Below are 14802 nucleotides of genomic sequence, written 5' to 3' on the forward strand. Positions count from 1 at the left end.
CTCTTTTTCCTCCTTAAGTTTCTTGCTCAACATTACTATATAGACGTGTGCCTTCATTAGTTTCCTCTTCCCGACTGGATGGATCAAAGTCGTAGGATCTGCTTGCTCGGCATCCTCTTGAAGCATGTTTACTCCATGGTTAGGTAGAGGATTTGTGGTGACATTTGGTGGCTGCTTCTTCTGAAGTTCAATTTTGCCCTCGTCAATCAAGTCCTGGGTCGCATGCTTAAGAGCTAGGCATCTATCCGTATGATGGCCTTATTGGTTGTGGTAATGACAGTACAGATTGGGCTTATACCAGGTAGGTGGATTGTTCAAATCCACAGGCCTAGGAGGAACGGAATTGATCATTCCCTGCTTCTTGAGCTAGGTGAATAACAACGAGGGTGGCATTCCTTCAAAGTTAAAATTCCTCCTGGATGCTTAAGATTCAGTTTGGATCACAAGAGGGGTGGATCCTGCAACTACCACTTGGACTTCTGCCGCCTGGCTGCTTGTCCCTACAGTATTTCCTCCTTTGGCTCTTGGGCTTTTCCTTGCCGAATAGATTCCTGATGCTTCACGGGTCATACCCTTATTCTGCCTTTCTTTAAAGATCTTATCTTCAATCTTCTTCCCAATTGTCATAAGAGCATCAAATGTCTTGATGTGCTGGTAGTATATCTTCTCACGGTACTCCCCGTACAGATTTTCTAACAATATCTCGACCTGCTCCTCCTCAGTAGGGCGGTTCCACATTTTTGTGGCCTTCTCCCTGAACCGCATGATGTAGTTTGAGAACTCTTCACTTGGTTCTTGCCTCAAGGTTTCCAATTCTCTTCGAGTAATATCCATCTCGGTGTTGTATGAATATTGCTTAGTGAAGGCTTTAACCACAGAGGCCCATGACTGGGTTTGAGTGTAATCAAGTTGGGTTAACCACCTCAAAGCAGATCCGGCCAAAGAATACAAGAACGCCTGTCCCATTTGGTTTTTAGAAAGCTCCCATGATCTGGCAATGGTGGCAAAAATCTTGAGATGAGCCCTAGGATCTCCCGATCCGTCGAACTTATCCAATTTCCACTTGAAATCTTCGGGGATTTTCCCTTCGGGAAAGAACACCAGGTCTTCTTCATCTTTTTCTTTGACTTTGCCCTTGACAACCACTTCCAACTCGGCTACTTTTTCTCTCATTTTCTTCTCCCTTTCAGTCTCAGGAGGGTCTATAGGGTGGCTATCTTCCCCTTCTTCTACTGGTATGATGATTGGAGTATTGATGGTTGCTGGGTTAGTTTTCCGGACTTCTTGCTCTGCTGGTCCAGCTATGGATCCACCCTTAGATAATTCATTGACCGATTGAACTAGTTGTGCCATGAGTTGCCACATTTCGGCCATGTCTTCTTGCAGCCTATCCACTCGATCTTCGACGTGACTTTCAGACAAGTGATCCTCCGGAGGATTCATGTTATTCACAAGTGATATCTCAGAAGATGAACTAGAAGAATGAGAGGAATTAGGGATCTTGAGGAGAATGGTGGGCTGGCTCGAGTCAACCTTCCGTCGTGTCGGACCCAGATGGATAAGGACGGAATTGTGCTTCTACGAACGAGAGAAGAATACCTAGTTTAGACCCTAAGAAGGCTAAAGAAGAATTTTATTTTATTTTATTTTTTTGTCATTTTTTCCTGTTGAGTTTTTTTTATGATTTTTTTTTTGGTGTTTTATAACATTTGTTTCATATCATTTTATTATTTTATTCGACTCAAGTAATTGGAGTGGTCATCAGAGTTTCAGCAGACTCCTTCTGAGACCAGACTTCGAATGCCGTCATTGCCCAAGCATTTTCCAACACAACAAAAAAAACAAACAAAAGAAAGATCCTTGTTACTGGGTTATTGATGATTATGTCTGGAGTCAAGATGAGATGCCTTTTTTTTTTTTTTTTGAGGGACATGTAAGGTTCCATTAAATGGAAGTGGACTTCCATTTTTCTTTGAGGGACCGTCGTGGGACTATGGAATTCCTTATCTTTGGTGGCATCTCATATCAAAACCAAGTTAATAGTCAAATGACCCTCAACTCGGTCTTTCTTACAACTAACAAAGGTTAGTTTGTGTCGTACCCTAATCATATGTGGTCTATTTTCCTATATGATGCATGTAATGGGTAGGCTTCCATAGGACAGAACAAGGCCACCCTTGACAGAACCGATATACCTATCGCTCGTGGTCGCGAATTGTAGGCACGTGGTTCTTTTGATATACCTGGAGAATAGGTCACACAAACTCAGAGTAATCAAGCTAGTGCCTTTTTTGAGTGGCAAAGCACCTCCACAGCACACTAGTGAATACCCTCGCTGGTGATTCTAAACTCGTACAGTAAATATCAAGGGTTGTAGCTTCGCTGCGAATTACCCATGACTACTCATGGGGTCCAACGACTAACTACGGGGGTAACCCATGTAGTGTGTGTGTGCAAGAAAGTGGTACAGGAAGCGGCTATCATCCGATCTCAGAGTGCTTAGTATGACGTGCCTCACCTCCCCGGGGGTAAAGGCACGACAGGGAGTACCCTCGCCGTTTGATTTCACTTTGAGCACTATGCATGATGCGGTTAGTACACACAAGGGTTAGCCAGACAAACATATTATGGTATTTATTTATTCATTTATTTATTTTTTTGTATTTTGTTTTGTATATTTTTTTTATTATATTCTTTTATTATTATTATTATTATTATTTTTTTTTTTTAAGTTTAGAGAGAACATTCTGTCATTTTTTGATAGCACCTATTTAGAGAGTTTGACCTCAGGTGGACATTTGTCCACCACATCCCTAGTGAAGTCGCCACTGTAAGTACCGCGGTCCTTTGGGACGAAGGTTTCCTCAGCCCTTATGGTATATGGCGACATAGGGTTTTGGGAGATACATGTGTGTGTGTATGGATGTGGATAACATTGTCAATGTATAATATCGATAAATAGGGGATTGGGATCATGCATTAAAATATGCTAATATAATGAGAAGTCGCCACCTAGGGTTAGGGCCTAGGACCCATTAAGTGTAGCCCTACCCGTGGTGAGCGGAATCGGGCTACGTGACTCCATATGGTCTGACCAAAGGTTCGGGTAAGGGGTCAGGTTACGAGTGTGGGAAGGTGTTAGGCACCCACCTCGCCCGGCCGAAGCCGATCTCTCTGTGTTAGATGCTACATAAGGACGAATGTTCTCTCTCTTTTGTTACGGGGATGGGGGATATTATGGACTACATTCAGATGCTATGAATTGAACTAAAGCATAATAAACTACATTATATATATGAAAAATGCGGACTAAAACAATAAAATATGAAAGGACTACATTGGATCAACAAAAATGCAATAATTATACATGTATGGTTGTATTCCCCTGGCTCAGGGGAGATAGACGAATGGACCGACGCTGCTTCTTTCTCGGCAGAGTAACGGCTCTTTCGAGTGATTTGGAAAGGAGTGAACAGACAGAATAACGTCTGTAACAAAGGAATTTCGATGGTTATCCATGCACAGACGGGATACCAACGCCCAGGAGCCAAAGCGCTCTATACTCAGAGGGACAATCGAAGGATCTGTCTGCCACAAGAAAACTTCAAGCACTCACACATTCATGAGAGAATGAGGAGAAATGAGGGTGAAAAGGGAGGAAAAGAGGCTAGGAATCACATGGGGAGGGTCTCTCTACCCAAAATTTTTCTTCCTGAAATGTGGGAGGGGACCCTCCTATTTATAGGGAGGGACCCCTTCTCTCTCCTGGCCAAATAAGTCCTCCACGGCGCCATGGGTGACGTCAGCAGGCTGATGTCACACCCCCTCATGGCACCGTGGAAATTCGGTACACATCCCCACGGTGCCTTGGGAAGGTGCCCACGGTACCGTGGGAAGGCGTCCACTGTGTCGTGGGAAGAGTCCACGGCGCCGTGGGAGCGCAGTGCCATTTTTCCTTGTTTTTGGGCCTAAAATGGGCCATTTTGTGCTCAGTATGGTTCTTGGTCTTATGGGTCAGGTATCTTTGGGTCTGAAAAGAGGGAGAGTGCGTCGTCCATCGTCCATGTCCCATTGTCATCATCGTCAATTAGGGGGTGATAAAAAATTAGCGTCTACAACCACAATGAAGGGACTGTAAATAGAGAAGAATCGATTATCCCGTCAAGAAGATTTCCAGACAAGCACAAAAGTTCAAGATTAGGAGCATTGTCTCTACTAAATAGAGGGACTAAACTAGTCAAACTATTGTAGGATAGGTGCAAAGAGGATTGATGGATAAGGTTCACTAGATAAGATGGAATTGATCAAATGAAACCGTTCTTTGAAAGTTCTAACTCAGCTAGTTGGGGGAGGTTTGCAAGGGAAGGTGAGACTAGTCCAAAGAAATTGCAATGATATAGGTCTTATGTCATCAAAAACCTAATATTTCCCATAGAATCTAGAATCCCTATAGAAAAATTTGTGTCAGAGAGCCTTATGACCTAAAAGGCATTGTTATATGGGAAATCTTACAAATGACCTATGAGGAGAGAACTGTATGACACATCAAGGATTTGAAGATTGGGTAGATGAAAACATTGTTGGGGAACTTCCCATACAATCCACAAGAGCTCAGAATAAGAGTCTTCAAATTAGAGAAATTGGCCAAGAACTTAGGTGCTTCAACAAAAAGGTTATTGTTTTCATCAAGTCGGAGCTCCGAGAGGAAGCCAAGGTGGGAAAGATAAGAGTGAATGGAAATTGAAATACCACAACCACGCAAGCTTAACGCACGGAGGTTGGGAAGTGACTGCGGCAAGACCTGAGACCAATGACCACTTCTTCACTGGAAGCACCTTCGACAGCAAGAGAGAGATGAGTATGAGAGGCCTGCAGAGGTGAGGGTGCGCCATTTCTGAGAGAGGAGATCATGAAAGAGGAAGGGGCAATTGAATTAGGGTTTTTGGGGTTAGAAAATTGCATATCAAACTAGACCGTTGGATCCTTTCTTGCCACATGTCAGCATTTTAGGGGTGCATTGGTAACTGCACTTATGGATCGTGCACTTGAGATGATAAAAATCCCTTGAGAATGTTACATTTAAATTTAGTCTATATATATATATATTCCCCCATTTAAGAAATATCCATATCTTTTAACTTCGTCATACTCAATACCATGTTTATATTAGATTTACTTTCTTTGTCATATGCTTTACTGCTTTGACCTAGCAACCTAAACTAGGTTAGATATACTACTTTCATTATACCCGCGAGTTACTAGGGTTAGTAAGATTAGGAATTGTCCAAATAGATAAAGACCGGCCTCTAGCGGGTTGAGTTGGGTGTGTAAAAGCTTCCCATCACGTAACTTTGAACCTACCCAGAGATCTGGCTAAACCTTTATCTTATCCATTGTGAGTCATTCTCTTTACCCTAAAAGGTGGAGACATTTACGGGTCCTAGACCCTTATTTAGATAGTGTCTCCTTAAATAGAATCTTTATCCCTCTCTCCCTACACGAGATTGTTGGACATGAGCAGAGTACGGAGATATGAAATCCGTTATACCTATACTAGTCAGTAGCACTAGGAAGCATTAGGAATGGTCTAAATAGAAGGAGATCACAGATCCACCTGGAAGGACTAGGTGCCTAACACTTCTCAGCCCATAATCTTAAGACTACCTAGAGATCTGGGCCGACCATTGCCATTCGTTGGAGTTCATTCTCTTCCCTGAAAGGGGGAGATACTTATGGGTCTTAGAGCCTTATCTAAGTGTCAACTCCCAAACCCTAATCTCTATAGAACTAACGAGACTTGGTTTGCTTCCCCCGCAGATATTTATACCTACAAGAAGACACTCATCAACTTCATTTTGTACTCCAATGGGAATATCAAATCCCATTAGTCCACTGATGTCTCACGAGACCGATAGACGAGTGATTTCTTATTTGCATAGATGGCTTTGGTCATCCAAGAGATTGGAGAGGAGCATGTTGTCTAGATAGTCACAGACAATGAGCTTACATACAAAGGAACGGGGAGGATGTTGGAGCTCTGGTATTCCTACGTACCTATTCTAGGTCCTATGTGTTGTCCATTACTTGGATTTGATTCTGTTGGATCTTAGAAAACTTGAGGAAATTAGAGAGATATAGATGACGGGATAGTCCATTAGCAGACAAATATATAATTCCACAGCTGCGGTGAACCGATATCAGATGATCAGTGGGGACAAGAATGGTGATACTTAATGGTTGGATATGGAACTTGAAGGTGACTCTGGAGAGTATGAGGCCACACGAAATGAGTTTGATGAGGTATACTATCGATATACCAGGACTTCTACCATGGCGTCAATGATGCTCCTATTCAGTTGGACCCAAACAATGATGAGCTTGAAGAACCAAAAGATCTTCAATTGTGTCAACGTAGTACACATGGAGGCCAGTCGAATGGTAGTAATGGTGGAGGGGGAGGCCATCCAGTGACTAGTAGCATATATGGAGGCCTTTTGGGCACTAGTGCTGGAGGGGGAGGCCATCCAAAGTGGCAATGTACATGGAGACCAGCTAGGAACTAGTGCTGGAGGGGGAGTGTCACACCCCGAAACCACCCCCTAGGAGGATCCGATGGTTGACTCGAATACTCGAAGTATCCGAAGACCTCCAAGATCCAGATGCAGTATTTACACGTCACAAGCAGAACACCATATCAAGATAGAGAGTATTTCATTGTTCAGAGTACGCGGAAAGGAAATATTTACAAGTTGTACACACATTGTCTACTTTCCTGTTTTTCTCCCAAACTACTTGAATTACAATGATTAAACCATCAGGCCAGTAATTAACATCTAGAAATATGTACAATGGACTAAGTCCACCAAAATCTGTATAAACATCAGAAAGAAACAAAACGAGTAGTCTTTGCCATTAGTCCCTATTCTCTAGGGACACCCTGGTCGTTCGGATGATAGGGGTCACACCCCTCTCGGTTCAGACCTACATACACACCATTATCATTATCATTCGCCTAAAAATAATCCTCCCCACCACCATCACATCCACTTGCAAGATCATCTAACAAAAAATATTCCATAAGGGTGAGCTCCATTGAGCCCAGCAAGCAAAAGATAGACCACACATACGCACATTCATACACAAAGCAAAATCCTATATGCATGGATTCAATTTTAATCTTAATTTCTCCTAATAAACAATGCCTAAGTCTCTAAGTCTGTGCCACGCCAACAACTCGAGAAACATTCTCGGTTCCTTTTTCACCTCCCCTAGACGTAACCTCAATTGTTGTATGGGGCCCACACCAATCATAATCCCCTAGATCCCTCCATGGGTAGACCCCAATAATCATAGTCTAGACCCCATCCCGGTGTACCACCACACTTCTCAGTGACAGGGAGCTATGATTACCCAACAACTATAACCTTGCTCATAAGGGTTGTAACACCAAGGAATGACGTTCATACCCATATGCACTCTAAATGGCATAGTACGAGGTGTACAGTTCTCCCGCATCCCATACTACAGCACACTATGCCTCTCGTTTTCAAGGGGACTACGACATCTATTCTAGCACAAGATGTACATTTCAAACCATTCCACATCGCATCAACATAAATCCACAGTTCTACATCCATAAACCAATAAATCATTTCCAAATAAGAATAGCATTCATTCATATACATGATTCCTAGCAAAGGATCTAAATGAAATAAACATTCCCAAATTAATTCAAGTCTATCCCCACTTACCTTGTCTCTTTTGTGCAAAATCTACCAAGTCTGGATTGCGAATTGGCTTCGGGATCTAGTCCCAGTGAAATGTCTAATTCTCAATTACAAGGTTCATTTCATTAGAATTCTTAATCGGTATTTTGTTCGAACTTTGATTTTTGTTCATTTGCGTTTCGAGTGACTTTATAGTACTGTCGAGTCTTATTTGTTAGGTTTCAGTTCTGGGCTTCTTTATGAAAATTTTTCTTCTTTCTGTTGTGGTTTTAATGGCACTAGGATCGGACCGAAATCATTTACGGTAACGGACATACGATCAGCGTAGCTCAACTATCCAAAATCAGTGTTTTTGTCTAAACTTCGATTTCAAGATTAGGTTTGGAGAGTTTTTGTTTGGAATGGGTGTTGGATCAAAGCATGGTTTTGAAACATGTTTCTGTTATGAAAAATTTGGCATTGGTTTCATGAATTTACAATATACGTTTTGTGAGTTGTTATTATTTTCATTAGATCTATTCATAATTTTCAAGTCTGCTGATCGGATGTGTTCACCGGAAAAAATGGGGTCCATAAATCCCAAATTAGGTTTTGATTCCTAAACAAAAAATGTTCATTGTCGAGTCTAGTTTACATAGGTTTTAGAATCATTGGGTTTTAGAATCATTGGACTTGAAGTTTCGGGGAGTGAGATATCTCTATTTTCGTACAAGGTGTCAATTCTGGATATTATGTTTTCAATGTTTTTAAGTTGTAGGTACTGTTTGGTTTTGAATGAAATATTCGGTTCTTTGTTCTGTTTTTATCTATCCAGGCAAACAGGCCTTAGGACTCTAATTTAAAAGAGAGTTAAGGGTTCGTTTGGTGTACTATTTTATGTTAGGTTGTTTTAGTGACATTTTCATATAGCAACAAAACATCATTTAGTTATGTGGAGTTAGATTAACCCAAACCAAAAATGAACCGGGTGGAGAGAGTTTCTCTTCACCCATCTTCAACCTCGAGCTCTCTTCTTCGTTTCTTGCACATAACATCCCCTTTCTTTCCTTTTTTTTTTCTTTTTTTTTTTTTTTTTAATTATAAATAAAGCAAACTAACCACCACCATGCATGGTGGTCGGATCCGGCAACCAGAGCCACCACAACCATCATTGCCGGCAAGGGGGGAGGGGCGGTGGTCAGCCACCATGGCCGAACCCTCTCCTCACTTCTCAGATTTGTAAACCAATTCTGAAATCCTTCTCTTTTAGCACTCATGCACTCTTACTCCTTATCTTCTCCTATATCCTTTCCATTTTCTTTTCTCATTCATCTCTTAAAACCAAATCTGAAATCCATTTGTAAACAAAAAATTTCAGGAAAGGGAATTTCCCTATGGGAATAAACCACTCCACCTCCAAGCTTGACCCTCTTCTTCTTGATTCCCTTCCAATCCCTTCTTTGATCTCCTCTTTTATCCTTTCTCTCCCACTTTCTTTTAAATTCTTCTCTGTTTTCAATTTTTGTTGCATGTTTTTATACTTTATTGTTTTTTTAATTAAACATGATTAATGAAAATACTATTTTGTCCCTTCTTTATACTTGTATAGCCATTCGATTCTGGTTTGCTTGTAATTCCAAAATTACACTACTTCCAATATTAAATAGTTATAATGTATAGTTTTAGTTAACCCATATAAATACCCAACTAGATTTATTTAATAAAAACTACATAACCATCTCACTCGACACCTAACTCAATGTGCTAGGTGGTTGTTTCTAAGAAAGCCACTAAGCCCCAACATATCCATATGGTGCCACATGATAATCCACAACCTATGCTATGTAAATATATACACTATTCTACAAAACACTATTCATTCAGTACATAGCTATATATATACACATCATAGTATATAAATATAACCCTAGGGTATTTTAATGTATTAGAATCTTATGATATGAAAGATTTATAAAAAAATAAAAAAGTCTTGCATTATTATAATATAATATTTCATATTTTTCAATAAAATAATGTGAATAATATTAAATCAGAATGTGGTCATGTTAGCGTCGCTTACCAAGAGTTATACATTTGTTTGTGGGTTCGACAACAGTACGGGGGAGGTATCCCTTGTTTTATTGGCATGTGACACATTGTCGTAAAGGTTCCTTCTTCATCATCAACCCGTTCGAATGCCCAACCGACATTCCATAACGTATTCGATGCTACGACTTTGGGTTCCGGATCTACATTTGGATTCGGGTTAGGGTTCAGGTTGAAATAAGCCAAACTGTAACAGGGAGGACGTCCAAAGAGTGGCAATGTACGTGGAGGCCAACCAGGTATTAATACTAGAGGGGGAGGCCATCCAAAGAGTGGTAATGTACGTGGAGGTCAGTCAGGTATTAGTGCTGGAGGGGGAGACCATACAGAGAGTGGTTCACATGGAGGTTGTCCAGCGAGTTATAGCGTATATGGAGGTTAGTTGGGTACTAGTGCTACAGGGGGAGGCCGTACAGAGATTGGTTGGCATGGAGGCTATCTAGGTAGTAGTGGTGGACATGTAGGCCGTTTAGCTAGTGGTGCGAGACGTGGAGGTAATCCGAGTTTGATAGTGATAGTGGTATACATGGGCATCGATAGTCGATGCAAACATCAAAGCATCAAAATACGCGATCACAGTCACTCCATCGTTGGGGCAAGAGACTGATAGAGGAGGAGCCATAGTTAGTGATAGAGGAGGCAATTTTCTATTTGATGAGACACCAATGGATCCTTCTGATGACGATGGTGAAGATATGGGTGAGGATGTAGAGGAGAACATGATTGTTGATACTTCAGACACATCGACATGGTCTCAATGGCATTCAGAAGACACATGGTGTGGAGAGCCATCGTATATTTGATGACTCGTATAGATGGTATGTTGAGGAGCAAAGACAGGGGCATATTCCACATACTGGACATTTAAAGTCTAAGACTCAACCACCAGACCCTACACAAGCACATGTTATGGATTTTTCGGGTATCCACCTCTACTGTTGTATCCACCTCAACCCACCTATACACTGGAGCCCTGCTATTACCGCAGTTTTCTTATCCGTCTGAGTCGAGCCACCAGTCACATGGAGTTAGTGCTAGGGGAGACACCAGACACATGGAACAATAGTCAAACTGTTGAGAGTGGCACCCAATCCTAGCTCAATAGTTCTAGGAGCCCACTCCAATAGCTATCCAACAGTAGTACCCACGTTGATGGGATGATGATGACATTGATAGTCATCCATATGATGAACCATGACATTCGATGCACTAGGGATAGTGTGGTTTGTATAATATCAATTTTTTTAATATTAAATGTCTTTTTTATTTATGGTACAATTTTAACAGGTTTGATACTTGGTGACAACCATAAATTGGACTCTAGTTGTTTTTATAGATTACGAGTTGATGGTCGACATTGTTGCGGGATTGTTGATGATGACAATTTCAGGGTAGTTTGTACTTGTGCGATGATATACATTGTAATTTGTAATATCATTATTTTGGTACTTGTGGGATGAATGGATAATATCCTATATTGTTGATTGCATTTTTTTTTTTTTACTTTTTGCTACTTTTTTTGTTTTTCAAGTTACGCTTCTATTAAATTACACATTGTATGTTAGTAGGTAACTTTATGCCCTATTTTTGATATCTTTTTTTCATTAATGTGTTTTATGTATTTTTAGAAATATTTTCTAGTTTATTTGCAATTTTATTATAATTTTGCCTGTATTTTGTTCAATTTTTTCACAAAAATATTAATTATAAACAATCAACATTTTGGCTTGTTAATATTCGTATGATTAATATAATATTTATTATTTTGTTCAATATTTAAAAAAATATTTTAATGTCCCACTTTTTTCCTCTCATTTTTATTTATACATTTTCTATATTTTTTTGACTTTTAGTTTATTATTTGTTATAAGTTTTTGTATCGATATGAGCCGATTCAAAAACCAATCCCCAAAAATGAACTTTTCCATCTTTTCAAACTAACCCGAACTGCTATGGGCCGATCTGGATCGGTATCAGCTGAGATCGATGCCTTAATTGATACTGATCCCCTTAACCATTTTTCCATTCCCGACTCCAACTGAGTTCTTAAGGGGCAGATATGGTGCCACTGCCTTTGTAAGCATGATAAATCAAACTGTTCTTTACCCATTAAAAAAAAAACAAAAAAAAAAAATCAAACTGATCATGTTGTTTTAGTTTGAAAACACAAATTTGTTTTTCTTTTTTAATCATCATTGTATGTTGGTTTGTTAGGGTTTTTGGTATAATCTTTTCACTTGATTATGCTTGGGTTTTCAGGCGATAATGATTATCTTCTAATGGCACTGGACCGTAGCAACAAAAACAAAAACAAAAGGTGATGAACAGAAATTTTAAGGGTAAATTACACTATCACCCCCTGAGGTTTGTATTAAATACAGAGTGACCCCCTGTATTTCTAAATTATACAGCCACACCCCCTGAGTGGATGGTGTTAAATAATACATTTTAAATACCAACTTTGCCCTCTTCTAAAATAGAAAAACCCTTTTTACTGTTGTCTTCTTCCTCGAATTTGAAGTTGCCTCCATGGCTGACCTACAACTCCACTGCATATGTCATCTCTCCCTCATCTCTCCTCCCTCTATTCTCTCTCGGATTTTTTTTCCCCGCTCTCATTCATTCGCTATTAGCCTAAACAAATCTGCTATTTCCTCTGCTTTCACCCGTCCAGATGCCCTGATCTTCAAGTCAAACTACGACCGTGAAATTCAATTACCTGAAAACCTAATTGAAATCCCAGCCAAATCTTCTTCCAATCTCACTTCTCCATCCATCCTCTGGAGCTTAATCGGTCATTCACCATCTCCATTTCATAACTGAAATCATCTAATCCCATTCTCTATTTCACAGTCCAAACCGAAACCTCTTATACTCCTTTTGCCTTTGGACCGACCCACTTCATCTCTTTCCTTCCACTAATTGAACCCTTTAATCCATCCCCTTCTTATATTCTTCTTCTCTTTCCTTCCACTAACAAGAACCTCACTCACCGTCTCTCTGATTTTGCTTTCCCACTTTAACTCCCAACAATCATCACCACCGAACCCTCTCCTTCTCTTTTGCTATTTCTTCCATTTTCCTTCCACTACATGAGAACACCCCCACCAGACCTCACCTTTTCCCTTCTACTAACCAAAATCTTAATCTGAGAAACTCTTCTTATCATGATTCATGGGGTAAAGTTTTTGACGACAGGCAGGGTAAGGGAATGAAGTCGTAAGAGCAATATCGATTGCTACAAATTATCGGAAGAGATTTAGTTCTTCTCCAACTCCATGACGCTTTTAACTTTCAGAGCATTTGATAAGTAAACAATCGCTTGTCTTCTGGCTAATTCCAGGTGAGATTTCCCATTTGAAAACCCCAAAGATTTCGCCCAAGGATATCAGTCATTTGAAGGGTAAGTTTTTTGGTCAGATTCATCAAAGAGGAGAATGAATTTGAATAAAAAAATTGCAACGGACACTATGCTTTTCTCCCAAGTCTCAACAACAGACACTATGCTTCTTTAGCAAAGGGTGTGACCGAGAGAAAGAAATAGGGAATGGGCGAGAAACTGATGGAGGTGAAGAATCAAAACTGCAGAATTTGAGCGACGGAGATGGAGTAATGAGAGGATGGGAAGGGGAGAGAAGTGGTGAGGGATTCCTCTGTTCTGCGAGGAGTTGCAGGTCAGCGATGGAGTTGCATGTATTCATTTATACATCTCTGTTCTGCAGAATGTTGAATAAAAAAATTGCAAGAGACACTATGCTTCAATAGCAAAGGGTGTGAACGAGAAAAAGAAAGAGGGAATGGGCAAGAAACTAATGGAGATGGAGAATCAAAACTGCAGAATGTGAGCGACGGAGATGGAGTAATGAGAGGATAGGAAGGGGGTGATAAGCTCACACCCCTAATAGGGATTTATTAGTCATTTTATGTCATGAATTATCAACACCTTAGCACTTAACGGGAATGATATAACGGAGTGGGGCTGACTGTAACAACTAACCAAAACTCAGGGGTGTGGTTGTATAATTTAGAAACATAGGGGGTCGCTCTGTATTTAATACAAACCTCAAGGGGTGGCATTGTAATTTTCCCAAATTTTAATAATCAAAGTTGGAGCTTATGATCGTAATAAAAAAAAAGGTAAATTACACATCATCCCCTGGTTTTTAAACGAAACTCAGATCACCCCCTGGTTTAGACCCCAATGTGACAAATTAGTCTCTATCGTTAGTTTTATGCTGTTAAGTGATGATGTCAGCTAGTTAAATAAATTTAAATCCCTAAACTACCCTTGACCAATGTTGAAGATGAAGGAAGGGTAGTATTGTAAATTTAATTCTAATGTTTTAATACAAGGGTAAAATAGTCCTTTCACACCAATAACTAACAGCAGACTTGAGTTTTTCAAAAAACAAGGGGTAATCTGAGTTTCGTTTAAAAATCAGGGGGTGACGTGTAATTTACTCTAAAAAAAAAAGGAAGTAGTTTTCTGTCCGAGAGTGTGGCCTATGCTAGCAGTCCCATGTGTCTATCTCTCTCCTCCTCAAAATAAGGGGCATATGTGTCTTTTTATATGGAGAAGAGAGAGATAGACTCATGGAAGTGCTAATGTAGGCCACACACCCCAACAAAAGCGTGTGGTATATTACCTAACTACCCACAAGGACAAGGTGGCAGTAGTCTTGCGAATCTCTGGCATCCAAATTATGGGTCCCACCAAACAAATTTCCTATAAAACAATGGTTCCAGCCCTTGATCTAAACGATCGGACGACTAGAAATACATCAAATGGCTCAAATTGCCCGATCAAGATACATATTTAGGTCAAATTCATTCGAATGATTGGACAATCCAGGTTTGATATTACAGAATATGGACTGTATCTGTAGTAATAGATTTAGTAGTAGTAGCTTATGTACGCTAGGCTTGCTTGTAGCGAACTACCTCAGATTCCCCATGGTTTCATGCTCTGCTTTTTTTGGTTTACAGAATC

The 14802-nt window shown here is 40.2% G+C and overlaps 1 long non-coding RNA gene across 1 annotated transcript; it reads right to left on the bottom strand.

The window, feature by feature from the left end:
- Nucleotides 1-401: 401 nt before the first annotated feature.
- On the bottom strand, nt 402-13180 carry LOC122640505. Its single transcript, XR_006329673.1, has 3 exons — nt 13055-13180; nt 11846-11850; nt 402-412 (listed from the first exon to the last, which is right to left on the bottom strand). It is a non-coding gene; the product is annotated as an uncharacterized LOC122640505 (long non-coding RNA).
- Between the last annotated feature and the right edge of the window lie 1622 nt (nt 13181-14802).

The sequence above is a fragment of the Telopea speciosissima genome, chromosome 9, assembly GCF_018873765.1.
Source record: "Telopea speciosissima isolate NSW1024214 ecotype Mountain lineage chromosome 9, Tspe_v1, whole genome shotgun sequence".
In the NCBI taxonomy this organism is placed as follows: Eukaryota; Viridiplantae; Streptophyta; class Magnoliopsida; order Proteales; family Proteaceae; genus Telopea; species Telopea speciosissima.